Source organism: Pleurodeles waltl, chromosome 7 (assembly GCF_031143425.1).
Source record: "Pleurodeles waltl isolate 20211129_DDA chromosome 7, aPleWal1.hap1.20221129, whole genome shotgun sequence".
Taxonomy (NCBI): Eukaryota; Metazoa; Chordata; class Amphibia; order Caudata; family Salamandridae; genus Pleurodeles; species Pleurodeles waltl.
The window spans coordinates 302,411,305-302,428,040 of NC_090446.1; the positions used below are offsets into that span (position 1 = coordinate 302,411,305).

The 16,736-nt window shown below is 44.8% G+C and overlaps 1 protein-coding gene across 3 annotated transcripts in view; it reads left to right on the forward strand.

Annotated features, from left to right (window-relative positions):
- Positions 1–757: 757 nt before the first annotated feature.
- The window catches only part of SRC (SRC proto-oncogene, non-receptor tyrosine kinase), a 194,686-nt gene continuing 178,707 nt past the window's right edge, over positions 758–16,736 (forward strand). The window contains exon 1 of one of the 3 annotated variants that reach the window (XM_069243727.1): positions 758–1,260. The gene's annotated coding sequence lies outside the window, so the exon portion shown is untranslated. Of the gene's footprint in view, positions 1,261–1,323; positions 1,343–16,736 lie in introns of those variants that run through there. The other 2 variants (XM_069243731.1, XM_069243730.1) reach the window with 2 other exon arrangements.

A 16,736-nucleotide genomic window follows, 5' to 3' on the forward strand; every position in this document is an offset into this window, starting at 1 on the left:
TGGAGTTTCATATGCTGAGAAAAGAAGAGTGAAGATGGATTCCTTTAGAGAATGCATGTAGTAAAAGAAAGAACTGAAGGTGACAAATATTGTGATAATTGCATGCATTCCAATGGAAGCACTTCCAGAAATACGGAATTATACAAATAAATAGCCAGGAGTATGAGATGAGAGGGTAAGGCTCATCCAGGTGAAGCCAAGCCAGATCTATGCATAAAGAGATAGAAATCGTGTGTTTTAGTTGTGCTGTCCAGTCAGACCTAAAAAGGATGGTGGGGGCATACAAGGAAGGGTGAAAATATAGCAGAACTGGAAAGAGAAAGGGGGCAGGGTGTGCACAAGTGGAGGTGAAACAGAGGGCTTAATGTGAGTTTAAAAAAAAGACAGAGGAGCGGGATAAACGCGGTGATGGGGTCACAACGCAAAAATAACGGAATTCTCAGGATTCTCACATTTCTTTTTGCATTAAGTGGTATGCAGTCTTGTTCATTCCATTTATTACAACAAAAATCTGGACTACAAGTCCCAAAATGCAAAGGAAGAATAATAGGCTGTCTGGCTTACTCACGCATAGATCAGGAAAACGTGAGCGCTGGGAGAGGGATTTGAGAGGGAAGAAGAAAAGGTAAAGATGTGGCGAGATTGAAGAAATGAACACATGGCTAAAGGGGTGTCGGCAATAGGAAGCGGTGTAAGGGGATTTGGTTGGAGGAAAAGTACGGAGTGCGCGAGGCAGCAAAGGCATGAGGAGGGAAGCGCTGCAAAGGGCGGAGGCGCCGAGTGGGTGTATTTGGGAGCGGGGCGGAGCCAGCGCAGCAGCGGGAGCGGGAGGAGGGTGGAGTGTGGGATGCCTGCTCTCTCCTCCCCATCCTCCGCTCTGCTTCCGGTGCTCCGCCCAGAGCCCCCTGTGCCGCTGCCGCTGGAGGTGATGTCCTGGGAGTGCCGGACCCGGCTCCTCCGAGAGTGCGCGGCGCGGAGAGGATGACTCAGCCCCGGGGGAGCAGGTGGCGCAGCGGCAGCAGGGAGTAGGCGGCTGCCGCATCCGGGGAGAGGTGCTCTGCCCCCGTCGGAGGTGTACAGCCCGTGGAAGACCCCTCTTGGAATCAGGACGAAGGACCGGGCCCCCCGTTTCATCTGTCCCCTCCTCAGCGCCCGCGTGATCCGGACCCCGACTGTACCTGCCTCACCCCGGTCTGGGCTTGGAGTGTCTGGTGCCCTTTGTGTCTGGAGTTCTGTGTAGCCAGCTGCGCCCAGAGGACGGTAAGAGCACCCCCTTTCGACACATTTCTTAGCCCTGTCTGTAACTGACTAGAGTGACCGGGCGGCCCAGGGTCATATCCGGGTGAGTGATCACAGTGGGCACTTCTGGTGTACGCGTCGCCCCAGCCCATCCAACGTTTTCAGCTTAACTGTTTACAAATCCCCATTCCCCCCACCACATCCAGACATCAAGGCGCACCCTCTCCACGCTACTCATCGATGACTGTGATGAATGACCTCTCTCACCCCATAGACATCAGTCAGGGAGGGGTACAATCACTTAATTAATTTCAAGGAAAACACTCAAGTATGCGTATTGAACATTTCACAGCATCACCTCCGCTACCCACCAAGCACGCCTCCCCGGTAGCTGTGCCTTCTACACGGTTAGCTTTCTGTTGCTTTGCAAAAGTAAGTGGGCGTTATTTAGACGGCCAACCCCTGCTCTCTGACCCGCACAGATGTTGCGTCCCCCCCACAACCCTCCCTGCAGTTCTTGGCACGAATGTGTGCTATATCTCATTTCTGCAGGGGCGGCACCACTCCGAAATCAGCTCATTTCGGAGTCCCCTCTTAACTGGTAAAAATATCTTAACTTGAATCTTGATACAGAATGTTTATTCATCTCCCGCCCTCCTGCAGTGATTCTAACTGTCCCGCGACCGAAGGGAACATTTACTGTGTTTTATTAAATCAGATTGGTGTTTTCAATAGCGCCCACGGTTGCTTTTCGACCACGTCGCAGCGTTATTTGAGAAGAGAAACTTCTGAAAGAGATTCCACAATAAGAAACGAAACAGTCCAGGGAAACCACTTCCAGCGCCGGAACTAGTAAGTTCACCAAAGGCAAAGCGGAAGCAAAACTCTATTTGAAACCAGAAAACTTGGAATGGTGATATGTCTCTTAACCGGTTAGATCCCCTCACCCCGCGCAGACATTTTCAGGGGACCTTAGAATAATGTTAGTTGTGTAACGTGGCGAAGAACTTGTGGAGTGTAAAATATACATCATTTGATGCCTCCTTGGGGTATAAACTCCCCGCATCTGGCTTTTATTGTCATCTTTCATTCGTTTTGCCAACTCTGATAAGTCTGATATTTTCCAGTTGAGAGTGGCCGCTGGAAGTTAACACTTTGCGGCCAATCTAATCACCGAGTGCCCTCCAGATTACTGTGTGATTTGGGCAGCATGGCAAGTGCGTTGCTTCGAGGTACCGGACATTTTCTTTTAAATTTGAATATTTCCCATACCTAACTCCAGGGGAGGAGCTGCCATTGGTGCAGCAGGTGCATCGACACCGGGCCCCTTGGGCCCTTTGAACCCTGACAGTTGCTGTATTTTACTACCCCATCAGCAGGCTGTTTCCATTGCTTGCCTTCGGACCTGGATAGGGTGACCATAAATTTAAGGACAAAAACCGAGACATCGCCCACCAAAAATAGAAGAAGGACTACAATTCTACTTCAAACGGGCACAGTGAATGACAGCACTCATCACCACGAAATCCCAAAAAAAGGCACTAAAAGCATTAATAAAGTGCATTTTTTAAAGCCAGTCATGCTTACAAATTAAACTGCTTTCTGATAACATCTGCTAGCTATCTCTTCTTTGAAAAACAAACAAATCACCCCCACAGTTTTCAGGCGAACCCTCTTAAAAACTGGGACATAAACTAAAGTTCCCGAAATCTGCCGGGACAACTGGGGAATGCCCGGGCAAACCCCGGACCCCTGGCCACCCTAGACCTGGGGCATCATTGTTAATCTTGCAACTGAATCTGTCTCGCACAGGGGGCAAGCCCGAGGCTAGAGATTGCAATATATGTGGTTACGTTCTTTTGCGCCCCCCTTTCTTCTGTCGCCTTAAATCTGGATCTCGCGGCGCGGCCGCTCAGCGGTCCCACGCGCACAGCCAGCCCTCGTTAGACGACTGAAGCTGCATCCTCGAGTGGTTTAATTGGCTGGCAGGATAGAACAGGATTTCCTACTCCCGGCCGCTTCCATCTGAAACGGGGTCATTCGTGGCCAGCAGGGAGGAGTGACGACTCTGTGATAAGAAGCAGGTGGGCAGGAGAAGGTGAGCTTCTGCTGGGGACAACCACTGACTAAAATAGAGAGGCGTGTTTAAAAAAAAAAAAAAAATTATTATAAATTTGCACTCGACTATGGTGTCCTGAAGTGGCCGGGGTTCCCAAAATTTTGGTTATCAAAGTCTTATTGCACGGTTATAGCAGGTTGATGCACATGAGGCAAAGAACTGAGCTGTCTGGTAAAATCCCGGCAAAGAGAACTAGGCTTTGAATTGTTCACATAATGCAGATTAGTCCCGTGGTAAAGCAAGCCCAGTTCATGAACGATGCTTTATTGTACAGCTTAATAAAAACTGTGTCACACTTACATGTGAAACAAAAAGAACATGTAAAATGATAACATTTTCATTCTATTAAAGGCATTTACAAGTATTCTTCTGAAAAGAGGCTGATGACGCACCTTTTGAGTTCTTGATACATGTTGTTGTTTGTAAGCTTAATTATTTCCCACATTGCCGGGACAGGCTCAGTCTTTCATCCTTCTCAGATCAAAAGGCGGAGTTACATTCAGTGGAAAATAGTAACGTCAATTTGTTTTTGTGTGTTTACATAACCTGAGACGGGCCCTTTTCGTAGGTGTTTGCTCTAGGCGCGATGCATCTTACCAGCAAGATGTCAGGCGAAGCTTGCGGGCATCAGACGGTTTTACGAACGATGGCAGAGAGGGGTGGCCACGACCAGCAGCATTACTCAAGCACCGAGGTGCCGTTTACTCTTTGGCATGTGCTGCATACGTGAGCACGATAAATGTTACTTTGGTATCATTTGCACCTGGCGTGGTTCGTTGCCACACAGGTATCGCGTGCCACAGGTTTGGTTTGAGCACACATCAGCGATCTTTGGCTGCTGGGCAGCGCCACTGACACACCTGGTTGAGTGTGCGCGTGTCTCCCCGGCCGTGCCCACTGCTGACGCACCATGGCCTGTGTGCACATCCGCTGCGCACGAGTCACACCTGCCAGTCCTCCCAGAGGATCTATGTTACGCCCCTAAATCACGACATAAGTGCGCTTCGGGGGAGGTACAAACAGTTTAGCGCCTGGCTGTACTTTCCACCATGAGTTAACACCTCCGTATATGTGTGTGCTTGGATCTGAGGATGGACGTATTTGTAGTTTTTATTCATAAATACAGGTTACACACATGATGGACTACTCTGCATCGTTTCCCCCAGGCTATTTATTTCTTGAAGCACATCATCCTGCTTTTGAGCACTAGGTCTGTGGGTCAAAACATCCCGTGTACATTTTAGGCCTGATTTTTATTTAATTCTCGGGCTGGTATAATTTCTGCCTCTGTGGGGGACATATCCCAGAAGGATGTAACGGTTGTCCAGATCTATACAGCTGTTTGGGGTATTTGGTTACTAGACATCCCATGGCCCTAGGTGCAGTGCTAAAACACAGCATCTCTTACCAGCTTTGCTTCTGGGTTTGTGATGCAGCATTTTGGTTCGGCCTGTTCCTATCAGAGCAAGACCAGCCTGATTTGCATATGGCAGGCCTCGGTCTGTTGTGGCAGAGGCAAAAAAGACTGGGGGCCAAATTACGATCTTGGCAGATGGGATACTCTGTCACAAACATGAGATTTATCCCGCCGCAGTATTGCACGTTCCACAAGACATAATGGAACTTGTAATACAGCGGACATGATATCCTTTGTAATGGAGTATCCCTCCATCAAGATCGTAATCCGGCCCTTGATCTGAAATGTGACACCCACAATTGTTAATGGTCAAGACCGTTGCAAGCATTCCACCACCCCCTTTGTAATTTCTTTAGTGCAACAGGTATTCCAAGATGTGGGGTCCCAGGCCTGCTGTGCGAAGGACTCGAGCCGCACCTCACTCGTGAGACCTAATATTGCTGAAATGAGTTGGAGTTGCTAGTTTGTCCATTCATAGGTGACCTCACTTTTCATTTTTTCGTTGGATTGGTCCTGTTGGATCAGGTAGAAGCCTAATTTGGCTATGGTGGTCCCTTTTTGTACTGCTATTGTTTTTCTTTAAATAAAAAGTGATAGCGTGCACTTCTGGCCAACTGATAGCTAGTGGGTGAGACTTTTGGAACACTTTGGTGGTTTCCTCAGTTGTCGAAGGACAAAAGCAGTTGCCTATAAGGTTGTACTATTACATTTTTGAGTGTCTGTAAGGCATATCAGGATGTGGTTGTACGAAAAGAAAACGGTTCTTTTCCTTTTTTTTTTTTTTTCTACTAAGAACTAGTTTGATTGCATCACCGATGGTTGTATAGTCTCTGGTTATATCACTGGGCATTGGTTGTTGGAGGGACTTTGAGAACTTAGGAAGTGTCCATTCAAGGAAGTGCCACAGAAGGATATAGACTGTATAATGTGTATAATATATATATGCAACATAGTGCTTACTACCCATGATGAGGGGTTTACACACTTCGCAGATGTTAGGATGGTACCCTGTGGAGCTCAGTGTTAATTTGTTGCAGGTACTTGTATATTATTCGGGCTCCCAGTTTTATGGTATTTTTTTTGTCTTTTTTTTTTCCGCCTGTTTTTATCCTTGTTTGTATCTAATTGTATTGGTATTTAATCGTCTGGTATCTAATTGTATTGGTATTTATTCAGACGTTTTGGTTGTAGAAGAAATGAACTCTCATCTAGTATATTTCCTATTTTACTCAACTGATGAATGTATACTCCCACTTCAATGTCTTCAGGGCTCTAGTGCAACCAAGTAACTACTTAAATATAAAACAATTCAGTGAAGTGAAAATATAAACATTGCAAAAGTAGAACTTATACTCATGTGAAGGTGTTACTTTTGCAATCTTATCCTTTTTTTTTTAAAACATCTTATGCTGTCAGTGTACATAGCTGTTAGACCACCAGTCAATATTAAAAGCACGGAGAGACACTCGATAAATTTACTGTGTTTTTTCCATTATTAAAAATAAATGCCAACACTGAACCAGATTGCTTTCTGTTTGTATTCATGCGTGAGTAAAAACAGAAAACTGTGAGGCTTATAAATTATCCCACATTACTAAAGTTGATACTTTAATAACGATTTGATCGATTAATCTGATTTTGTTTCATGCAATTTGTAGTCTAGTGACAAGTTGTTAATTGTTACTGATTCAGGTGCTTTAGTTTTTTGTTTTGCATTCCTAGTTGCCTCTGTGATTAAAGGACATGCAGCTTGTGTGTTATTCATTAGTGTGATTGCACAAGTGCAGTCTGTAATTGGAGGTCACTGGTGTTATACCTGTTTTGGGTCATGCTCATACTGGCAGGATCAGTGAGTCTGGTGGAAAGAGCTCAGTAAGGTTTAGTTAAAAGATGGACCAGTATAGGACCAAAGGTCCCACGCACTGACATGGGTTCAGTTAGTAGGAATATCAAATAAGCCTGTTATGCATGTTTTGGTGATGGCTCATGTGGTGTCATGCCAAGGTGCATTAGTGCAAGAAGACATTTTTATGTGTGTCCATACAGAATTGTATTCTTCACATTAGGTGAATACTGACATCAATCAGAAACTCATTGGTGCTGTTCAGGGTTCTGTTGTGCGTGTGAGAGAAGCAGGATTTCATCCTCCTTTCCAGGTATAAGTGGTTTTCCATTTTTATTTTATGTTTGTCTGCAGCACTGTAATTTTTAGGTGTTAGATAATTTAACGTGGTTCTTCAAAGCGTCAAGGCCTAAAATGTGGTTCAGTGGTTACCAGGCCTTCATTTCTGATCTTGTCATTTGACATTGCTTCAAAGTTACATACAAACATCGTGCACCATTCTTTCTTGACCACAAGTGCAGTATAAAAGAAGGTTTCCAGAAAGCTCTTGAACTTTGATGCATGTGTTGTACATGTGTCCAATAGTTTTGAAGAAGTACAACACTGCCGCAAATTGAGTCAAGTGCTCTAGCGAGCGCCGTCTCTATTAAAGAAAGCTACATCTTTTTACTCCTTTGGTGTTGAAAATGTTTTTTTTTTTTTTGTCTTCTAATGATAGGACCACTCCTCTCAAAAGCCTAGATGAGACCAAGCTTCCATTGGTAACATGCAAAAATGTTCGGGTAGTCGGATCACCATGACTTGAAAAGATTTAGATCCCTTGGCATAACCAGGAGGGTTTTCACTTTGTTTCCTGGGCCCGGCTTGCAGAAATTTGATAGCTGATCCAGGTGTCATCATGTGCAAGTTTAGTTGTATGTTTACTTATTGAATGGATGTTCTTCTCATAAGGCTGAATAGGGTTGTGTATTTAATCCTTAGAGGGATGTTAGGTGGTATGTTTTTTTTTTTATTTTATTTTTTATCTGTACTTGTGGTTTTGTGAAGTCACAATTCAGGGTGATGGTCGCATCACCTTTTTCAGAAATAAGTCTTTGCTTGTAGAGATCTTCCCTAGCACCACAGTGTACCTTCAGCAGTGGCATGCTTCGGCGTGGTGCTGAAGGTACCATCATGGATCGGTTCTGGTGGTTGCTGGGGGATGGTGTATAGCTAGCAGTGTGAATTGTATCATACAGCTGGTGGAGGCCTCCTCTCTCAAACGTGGTAGCTGCTTATGCTTTGTTAGAATCAAAAGATGTTGATCTTTCCTTGATCTGTGGTTCTCGTGGAACAGCGGGCACGTGCACAGACTCTTCCACAAGTTGCCTCAGCACACAGTGACTTTCTGGCTTCTTGCTTCCTTTTGAACCTTTTTGAGAATGAACGTGTTTATTCTAGGCTCAGGCACGAATTTGCCAACTTGTTTTACAGTCTCATTTCTGAATTTGTTTTGGGAACTCATTCACTGTGCTGCTGATATTCCTTATCCTATCCATAACCTTATTTGCTGCACTCCATGACACTGAGCAGGAATACATTCCTTCACATGATTATTTGGGGGCACATGCTCTTGACTGCGGCATGGACCTGATGAATTAATGATGACGCTGTGTGGGTGAGTTTACCTGGATTCCTGACCTGGTGCGGAACTGTTGCCCAGCTTTTTTTGGCCATGTATGTGCACAGTCAGTCTTCTTATTGACATTCTCATTTTGTACATTTCCACTCGATTTCCCCCACCCCACTCCTCTGAGGTGCAGACAGCTGTCCGTCATGGTGAATTCCTTCTAGGCTTTTAGAGATGTTCTGACACCTCCGGTGGCGCCTGCTTTCAGCTAGATAGTGGCGTAACTGCAGATATGTGGAATTTCAAGGTTGTGTGAGTTGGGGAGCTGGGCTAGGTAGCTTATGAGGGCACCCCCTTACTGCAATCCCTTGCATACCTGATGCACTAGACCAATTCTGTAGGCACTGGTTTGAAAGCGAAGAATTGATCCATTCCAGTACCATTCTGATTGTCTACCCATTCTCATAAGCGATTAAGAAGTATGTAGTGAATAAGCTAGTTTGGAGCTTGCTCTGTTGAGTATAGGAGAGCGTTGACTAGAATTGTTGGAGCACGACATAGTCCATTAGCTTTCTACAGACATTGTCTAGTTGTTTCCTCAACACTGATAAATCACTTGTACTGCTTCTTTAAACTGTCCACGTAGAGGCCATGCTCTGGTCCAGGCCAGAAGAGGAGTTCCAGGTAATATCCTTTGGATGGTGTTGTCTTCTCTTCCTTTCAGTGACTATTCAAATCTTCCAAGGTTTTCTTCTCTCTTCAGCAAGAGCTGTGTTTAAGCCGCCAATCCTTTTGTTAGGTTGTGGTTGGAGTTTGGACTCATGCAATCTAACACAATATTTAGAGCAAAATATAAAGACGAATCACCAGTAAATGGTATGTGTCTGAAAAATAATATTTATTTTATATGCAGAGTACGAAAAGTATTCTGGTGTATACACATCAAGGGGGTGAAAGTCCAGAGTGCCTGACTGTTGTGATTGAGGAGTCATGATGCTCAATGTTTTGGGATGCAAAAACTGCAGCCCGCTGACATGAAATGTGGTTTGGATCACTGAGCCCAGTTTAATGGGCTTGGACCTCAGGATTAGGCCGGATTAGTTCTCTGGTCATCTCACTAAAACAATGAAGCAAGAAGTGGCACCTGCCTAGTGTTGCACAACCTTTTTGTTTTCTGTTTGGGTCAGTGAGTAGGCTTAGGCCCTTGCAAAGGCACATAGGATAAAAAGTTTAGGTCAGGAGGCTTGGACCTTTTTTAAATCGAGCCTGCCAGACAACAGAGAATCAGAGATGTCTAATTGAAAAAGACCAGCTTTCATCTTACCAAGAACTTAGTGTGCTTAAAGCCCGCCTTGGTTGGCTTTTTTTGTCACTCATTTTTTCTTCTTATTTGATGGCTTGCCTGTCAATCTTGATTGTACTTTCCCCTTGAAAATATCCTCATTTGTGTCCTTCCACTACTAAATTTTAGGACATAATATATTTTTCTCTATTTGCTTATGCATTCCATGAGAGTGCATGTGTGTATTCCAGTTTTCTCCCTTGTCCTTCTCTCCCAATACATTCTGCTGCACTCTCAGCTATGTGCTTCTCTCTCGCCCCTCATTCGTGCTGCTTTCTTTCGCTCTGTGTTGCTTTGTCTTGCTTGTGCAATTCTCCCACCTTCCCCTGTGTTGCTCTCTTCTGTGCTTGTTTTCCCAGCCCCCACCCGCACTTCACTCACCACACACTTCTGCTGTCCTAATGAGCTTTCACACTATTTTTTTTGATTTACTGATCCCTTTCGGATAAGTAAATAGGGGAAAAGGGGAGGGCAGTCGTGTCATTTTTTTTTTAGATGTATGGGTGTGCAAGTGCGTTTGCATGATGATCCATCTGCACATATACAAAATGACAGGGCTGCCAATGACTGTGCCATCACTCCTCTTTTTTTTGTTTTCCCCTCTACAGCATGAACAGAAGGCATTGGTAGAGCCAGTAGGTCTCAAAGGTGAGACCTACTTGATTTGCCAATGCTTATTTCTCACTCATTCAAGCTAATGCTGTTTATATTAGGCGTTTCCGCTGTTGGGCGCCTCCAGAGGCTCTTGATAATGGCTGGGACATGTGAGAAAACGTTCATGGGGCATTACCTTGTAATCGGCCAAGGATGGATCTTCTTCTGATGGTTCTGAATTGTTGGATCGTGACTGGCATGTGTCTCGGGGCAGGCCTATTTAGAGATTTGTGAGTCCTGGGGCCTACAGCTTCTGGTAGATTGGTTGGTGATGAGGCCTACTAGTGAAACTCCAATCTCTGGAACCATCATTAATATGTGAAAATTATGATTAGGTCAGTGCTTCTTATCTGGCTGGGATAAATATTTCCAAAGACGAGGAGTCTCCAGGAATCGAAAAGCATTTGAAGTTGTGTATTTTTTTTTTTTTTTTTTTGTACAAAGAAGCCTCGAGTTTCTGGAGACACCCTCACAACTGGGTGAGATCCTCTTGGTTGTTTGTCCAGGCGTGATAGTTATTGTTACAGTCCTCTCTTGTGCCTTTTCTTTCTTGTCCTTCTCCATTTCTTGCCCTAGTTCTTCAAGCAGGCTATAGAGATGAGAGTAGAGACCACAAAGTAAAAAATGTTGAAAGCAGTGGAAACTCTCAGGACGGAGACAAAGCAGAAGAGTGGTACAGCTGCAACAGGCAATGCAAATCTGTAATCCTGGCACTAATCCACTCTTTCCCAAACAATTTAAAGCTGTAGTCACCTATATGGTGGTGTCTGAGCAAGGACCTATATATTGTGTGTCGCGGTTTTATGGCAGCCATAACTCACTAGAGTAACCACTAACATGGAAGTTGTAAGAGACTGCTTACTCCAACGTCCAAATTCAACATTGTCACAATGGCAGGTGTTTGTCTGTACTCGTTGGTCTAAGTACACGGTTACGAAAAATACATCAGCACTGAGAGCTTCCTAGAATCCCTGTTGCCGCTGTCGTATTTCCAGGACCACCTGAATTTTGTGTAAGGCTTTTTTTTTTTTGTTTTTGTTTTACAGCTGCAGTGTTTCCACACACTTATGCACTTACCCTGTTTGAAACATTTCATGTTCAGTGATGTGCAGTTTTTAACAAATGTATTTTTTTTTTAATTTTTTTTTTAAATCTCAAATTGATCAAAAGTTAATAAAAACTCAGCAGCTTGTGTTGCAGAGTAGTGAAAGGCCCTTCTCAAAGGTTGACTGTTAAGCTTCCGATTGCTTATTCGTTTCTTAAACTGTTATTATTACTAAGATGACCTCTTTGCCTTGGTAGTGTCAATGTGTCAAAACGCCAAAAAAATGAACTATGACAATGTGCTGCATTGCCGAATCTAATTCGCTTTTTCTTGCCACATAATTTAGTCAACCCTGCTGCATAGTTTCATCATCCCTTGCTGCATAATTTAAGTAGCCCAGCGTAGTACCAAAAAATTCCCAGATAACGCAACGTGTTATTACTACCCCACGTCGGGCTACCCACCCCCACACCTTGTACCACCTTGTAATGTGTGGCTGACCACAACGCAGTGATGGAGGATACACCACCTGCTGTGCTTGACATCCTATTGCCACGCGTTGTCTCAACCTCGCCAACGCCACAGAGTGGCTGCAATTAAACAGGCCCCAGTCCGCAACCCCTGGCACTGCCAGGAGCCACGTGGATCCTAGGGTCTGCATTATTCAACAGGTGACGTAATACAAAATGTCGGGGCGTCGTCCGAATATCAACCGTGGCACCGAGTCCTTCCTATCCCACAAGCATTCATTGGTCGTGGGCTCACGGGGGTCTCTGCCTCTCTCCTGAAGGCATTTCCAAACATTCACCAATTCCAGTACATTTTAATGGAGCGATTCAGTCAGAGTCGGAATTTCACAGGTTGGCAGCCGTGCAGGAGCGAGTCACCCCAAGGGGCGCTGCACCCCAAACTTGTGACAATGCCAAGGCCCGCCCTGAATCTGACAATGGTCGCGCCGCTCCTTCGCTCCTCCAAACACCGCCAAAGTCCACCCTGTTGGGAAGATCAGGCCGTGCTTTCTTGGGAAACGCTTGTTCATTCAGAGCGAGGAAAGTGCAAGTGCCCGCGTGTCTCCCTCCGCGTGTCTCCCTCCGCGGCCCAGGACCCCGCGGCCCCCTACGTGCCGCGCAGATTGTGTGCTTGGAGTGCAGTTCCCGCCCTGGGGTGACCAGACGTCCCGGATTTGCCCGGACAGTCCCGGTTTTTAGAGGACTGTTCCGGTGTCCCGACGCTTTTGTTAATTTTAAATAAATGTCCCGGTTTTTGGGGCAAAGGTCAGGCCAACCGGCGAGGCATAAGTGAAAGGTGTGCTCTCATTTCACATGCAGTTCTATAATCAATAAATTATTTCTCAACCATTTAAGGTTTCTGCCTGCCTGCTTTTTCTCACACACACACACACACAGGTCAGGTCAGATATAAAAGTGAGATTAAGGGCTTTAGCCCAACGTTTATGTCTGACCTGTCCCGGTTTTTTCTTTTCAACATCTGGTCACGCGACGCCCGGAGCGGCGGGCGCTGCTCCCTCCGCAGGCTTCAGTGTGCGGAACTGAGACTCCGGTTGGAACCTTCGGGCAGAGCCGGCTTTAGGGCGGTGCGGCCAGTGCAGCCGCACCTGGCCTGACTTCGGTGGTTGAGGGGTGGGTGGTGTGGGACGCTGTGTTTAAAACAAACTTTTGATTTGAAGGCACGCGAACTTGCTTGTGCAGCAGTTTTAAGGCCATAATAAAAAATGTCACAATAACTCTGGTTCTTAATGTACCTGCTGGTGAGAGATCTGATTTTGTCTAGCGCGATTTTATCTCACCATTAAGTAGCAGAGAGGCTTAATGTGCCTGCTGCAAAGAACTTGAACCATGTAGATCACATAACTGAGTGTGAGTGAACTATGGGTGACACATTAAAAATGACGTGCCTGTTGGAGAGGGGCTGATGGGAGATGAGCTGCACTGGTGGGGAGGGTTAGTGACGGGATTCATTGAGAAGGTTGTGTGTGTGTGTGAGGGGCGCTCCAAAAACGCCTGGGTACCGGGCGCCAACAGCGCTAAAACCGGCCCAGCAAAGACGTGTCTCTCTTAGGATTGAGACCTGCAAGGCCATCCGACTGGCTCTAAGAAACTTTGTGACCTCCACGCAGCTGCAGGATTGTCAATCAAGAGACCCCAGACCTATCTCAAACTCTGGCATCTTGCAGTGACAGTTCTTTGACAAAGTCAGAACACATAGCAAGATCTTGCCCAAGTACTCAGAAAAATGTATCAAATGTACAGAAAAGGGGGAAGAAAAAGGGAAAAACAAATTTAAGTCTGTGGTTTCGACGATGGAAATATATCTCTTATTTTTGTTCATTGTAATATGTGTAGCACAAACCTAGCCGAAGGCAGTTATCTGCTGTAAAGGGTCATAGACAAGCCTACAGTCAACAAGTGATATGAGAGATAGCAGATTTGGTGGCTTTTATTGCTTTATGGTCAGATCCACAGATATTAAGCACCAGAGCAGGTCTGAATTATGCTTCAAGAAAAGGCAAATTATGCGGCGTGATGGGGCACATTTTGTTAGGTACCTCGTTATTTTTAACACTTTCTGGATAAAGGTTTTGCCCCATTAGTACCACTTCAACACCCTAAGACCGAAATAAGCAACAGAAGGGTGACCAGTCAGCCTATGGGAAGCGCTTTCTACTTCACGGCACCAGGCCGGTTGTCTTATTTTTTTGTTGTTGTTGTTGTTGCTTTTCATGGTTCTTCTTGAGCCTGGTAGTGTCCTGGCTACGGGTTTGCTAAGAGAGTAACTTGTCAGCTAGATATGTGGTGTGCATAGGTTTGCCGGATGGCACCATGTCACTGGGACATAACTTATCCTTTTCTGGACTTTGCTTTTACATATCCATGTAATATGAGGTGTGCTGGTCCAAATGCCTCAATTAAAATGAACAGCTCCCAAAATACACCAATATGTAAAAGCAAAGTCCAGGAATAGAAAAGTGGTGTCTGGTGAGATGGGGCCTTCTGTTAATCCTAGATGTGCAGGTCACAACTACGTAAGTCTACTCACTATATTTATTTTCAACTTTCCTAAGTGTTTAGATAGCAGTCAAAATCTTTGGGGACAGACAGTCCCATTTACCACAGATTCTTTATTCTCAGGCCATCCTGTGTTCTGGATAAGGCTCTTGGTATCTCAGTGCCGGCGTGCAGTAACTGATATTTGGAGCATCTCTAGTATGGACCTCACAATATCCTCAGAACCTTACTGGCTCTAGGGTAGAAATAGGCCTGCCATGCTCTGATCTGCAGCACTTTAGGACCAAAGGGCTGTGTACCAGTGTGTGAGAACGCACCTTGATTGGAGTGAGAAATGTGAGCATGTTATTGTATTCACTAAAAGCTGATGAGCTTGGTTTTTCTGACATCACCTCTTTCCCTGAAGGTATGGACGTGTCTATGTAGATGGGATACAGTGTATTCGGAGTATCCAATAGGGTAGGTTTCCAGGGGCATCCCTTCATCCTCTGGAGTGTAAATAAGTTTAGTTCCCTCTACTTAAGTGTAAAATGTAGACAACATGTATCTTCTAATTGCTGCAGTCTCAGTGTATTTTTGTGATGTCCAAACTCCTCTAGTAACAGGTGAAAATATTATAAAATAAGCCCCATTGTCCTTAAGGGAAAAAGTGGCATAGGCTGCATTTCACTTTGAAATAGCTCCCTGCGGGGCCCGCAGCCGGATGCAAGACTCTCCTTGTTGGGAGAGGCAGCAGGTTGATTGTGTCAAGACTGAAACTGATGCGAATTGGAGTCTCGAACTCTGTTTATTTTCTATACATCTTCACTGAGAGCGCTTCCTGGTAGCCTATATGAACAAGTAAAGCAAAACATGTTCGGCCGCTTTGATATTGACAACTGCTTAGACCTCTTTATGTGTTTTGGAGGGAAGCAGATCTAGAGCTCAGCCATTTCATATTGTGGGAGGTAAAAAGTAAATATTCGGGAATATGATTTTTCATCATTAAATCTACTCCCACTGTTATGATTTATTTCCTTTTAGTCAGCCCCAGATCCGGGGAGGCTACAATTTTGATTTTGCAATATTTCCCTGATAACTATGGATTTGTTGCATCATTTACAGACCTAAGCAAAAACATGTTTGCAAAGTGAATGCTAAGTAGCTCTTGATGCTTTAAAAATGTTAGTCACCTTTTACTTGTTTGAATATTCCATATTAAGGAAGTGAGTTTTTTTTTTTTTTTTTTTGTCCAACTGGTGATGCCGTCCTCAAGCGATGGCCCAGGTAAAGGACTGTTGTCTTTAAAGAAAATAAATGCCTCCCATAATTGTATTTAATAACCAGCATTGGTAAAGCAATTAGGTCTCGTCTGTGAAACGCTTTGGCAGTAGTGTTAAGTGATGCTGTACAGCATCTCCCAATGCCCCAAGCCCCTGCCTGTTCTCGGCAAACCCACAATTAGTCTCGCAACTGAGGGTGGATGCACCGTCTAGTAGGCTGGACCTAAAAATAGGGTGTAAAGAAATAAAAGCTCATTCCTTGTCATTAAAATCTTTTGTTTCACTATTCATGCAACATCTTGAAGGGTGGCTGTGGGCACAGTCTTCGTGAACTACTCGCTTTATCTGCTACACCTGGGGTAGAGCTCTTAATATCCCCTTCGGTCTGCAACTCTGCAGACGAGCTCATGATCAATGCTAAAGTAAGATGGGTTGGGAGAAAAGGGAAAGAAAGATTGAAGGTTAAAAGGTCATTTTGTGAAAGGATGGATGAGTGACAGGTTGCAGTGGGTGGGTGAAAGGATGCACGGGTGGGTAAATGAAAGGGTGGGTAGATGGATGAATGGAACCGTGAAAGACAAAGATGAACGAAAAGAATGGACGAATGAATGTAAAGGGTAAATTGTTGATTGGGGAGGGTGAGTAGAAGGATGACTGGATAGATGCTTGGATTGAATAAACAAGTTGGCTTTTCTGGGGAGGATTGAGCTCACTTGCTTGGCTTGCTTGGAGAAATCGGAGCTTTTGTTCGAAGTGGGATGTATTTGATTTTTCTTGCTACTCCCTTGGGTGTAGGGGTTAGGTGTTAAGGGGTAGATTGGATCGCGAGTGCATTAGGGTAAGACAATTTTAGAGGAAGGTTTCTGGTTTTCCATAGTTTTATCATTATGGCAACGTTTTTATTATAGGTTCTCCATTATTGGCTGCTAAATATAAAATGAAGAAAACGTCATGAATTCTTAATTTTGTATGATTGTGTCGTAGGTCTTAACAATAGCATTCTTCCTTTTCATATACTGCCCTCTTCCTTCCAGTTCTTCAGACTAGAGGTGTACACATTTTTGTAAAAAGCATACGTTTTGTGTGAAATATATTTCAGTGGTTGCTTGAAAATTGTACTCCTGTAGTAGTGAGTGGGCAGTGGTGGAAAAGGCGCGGATGAAGGAGACGGGCTAACGCA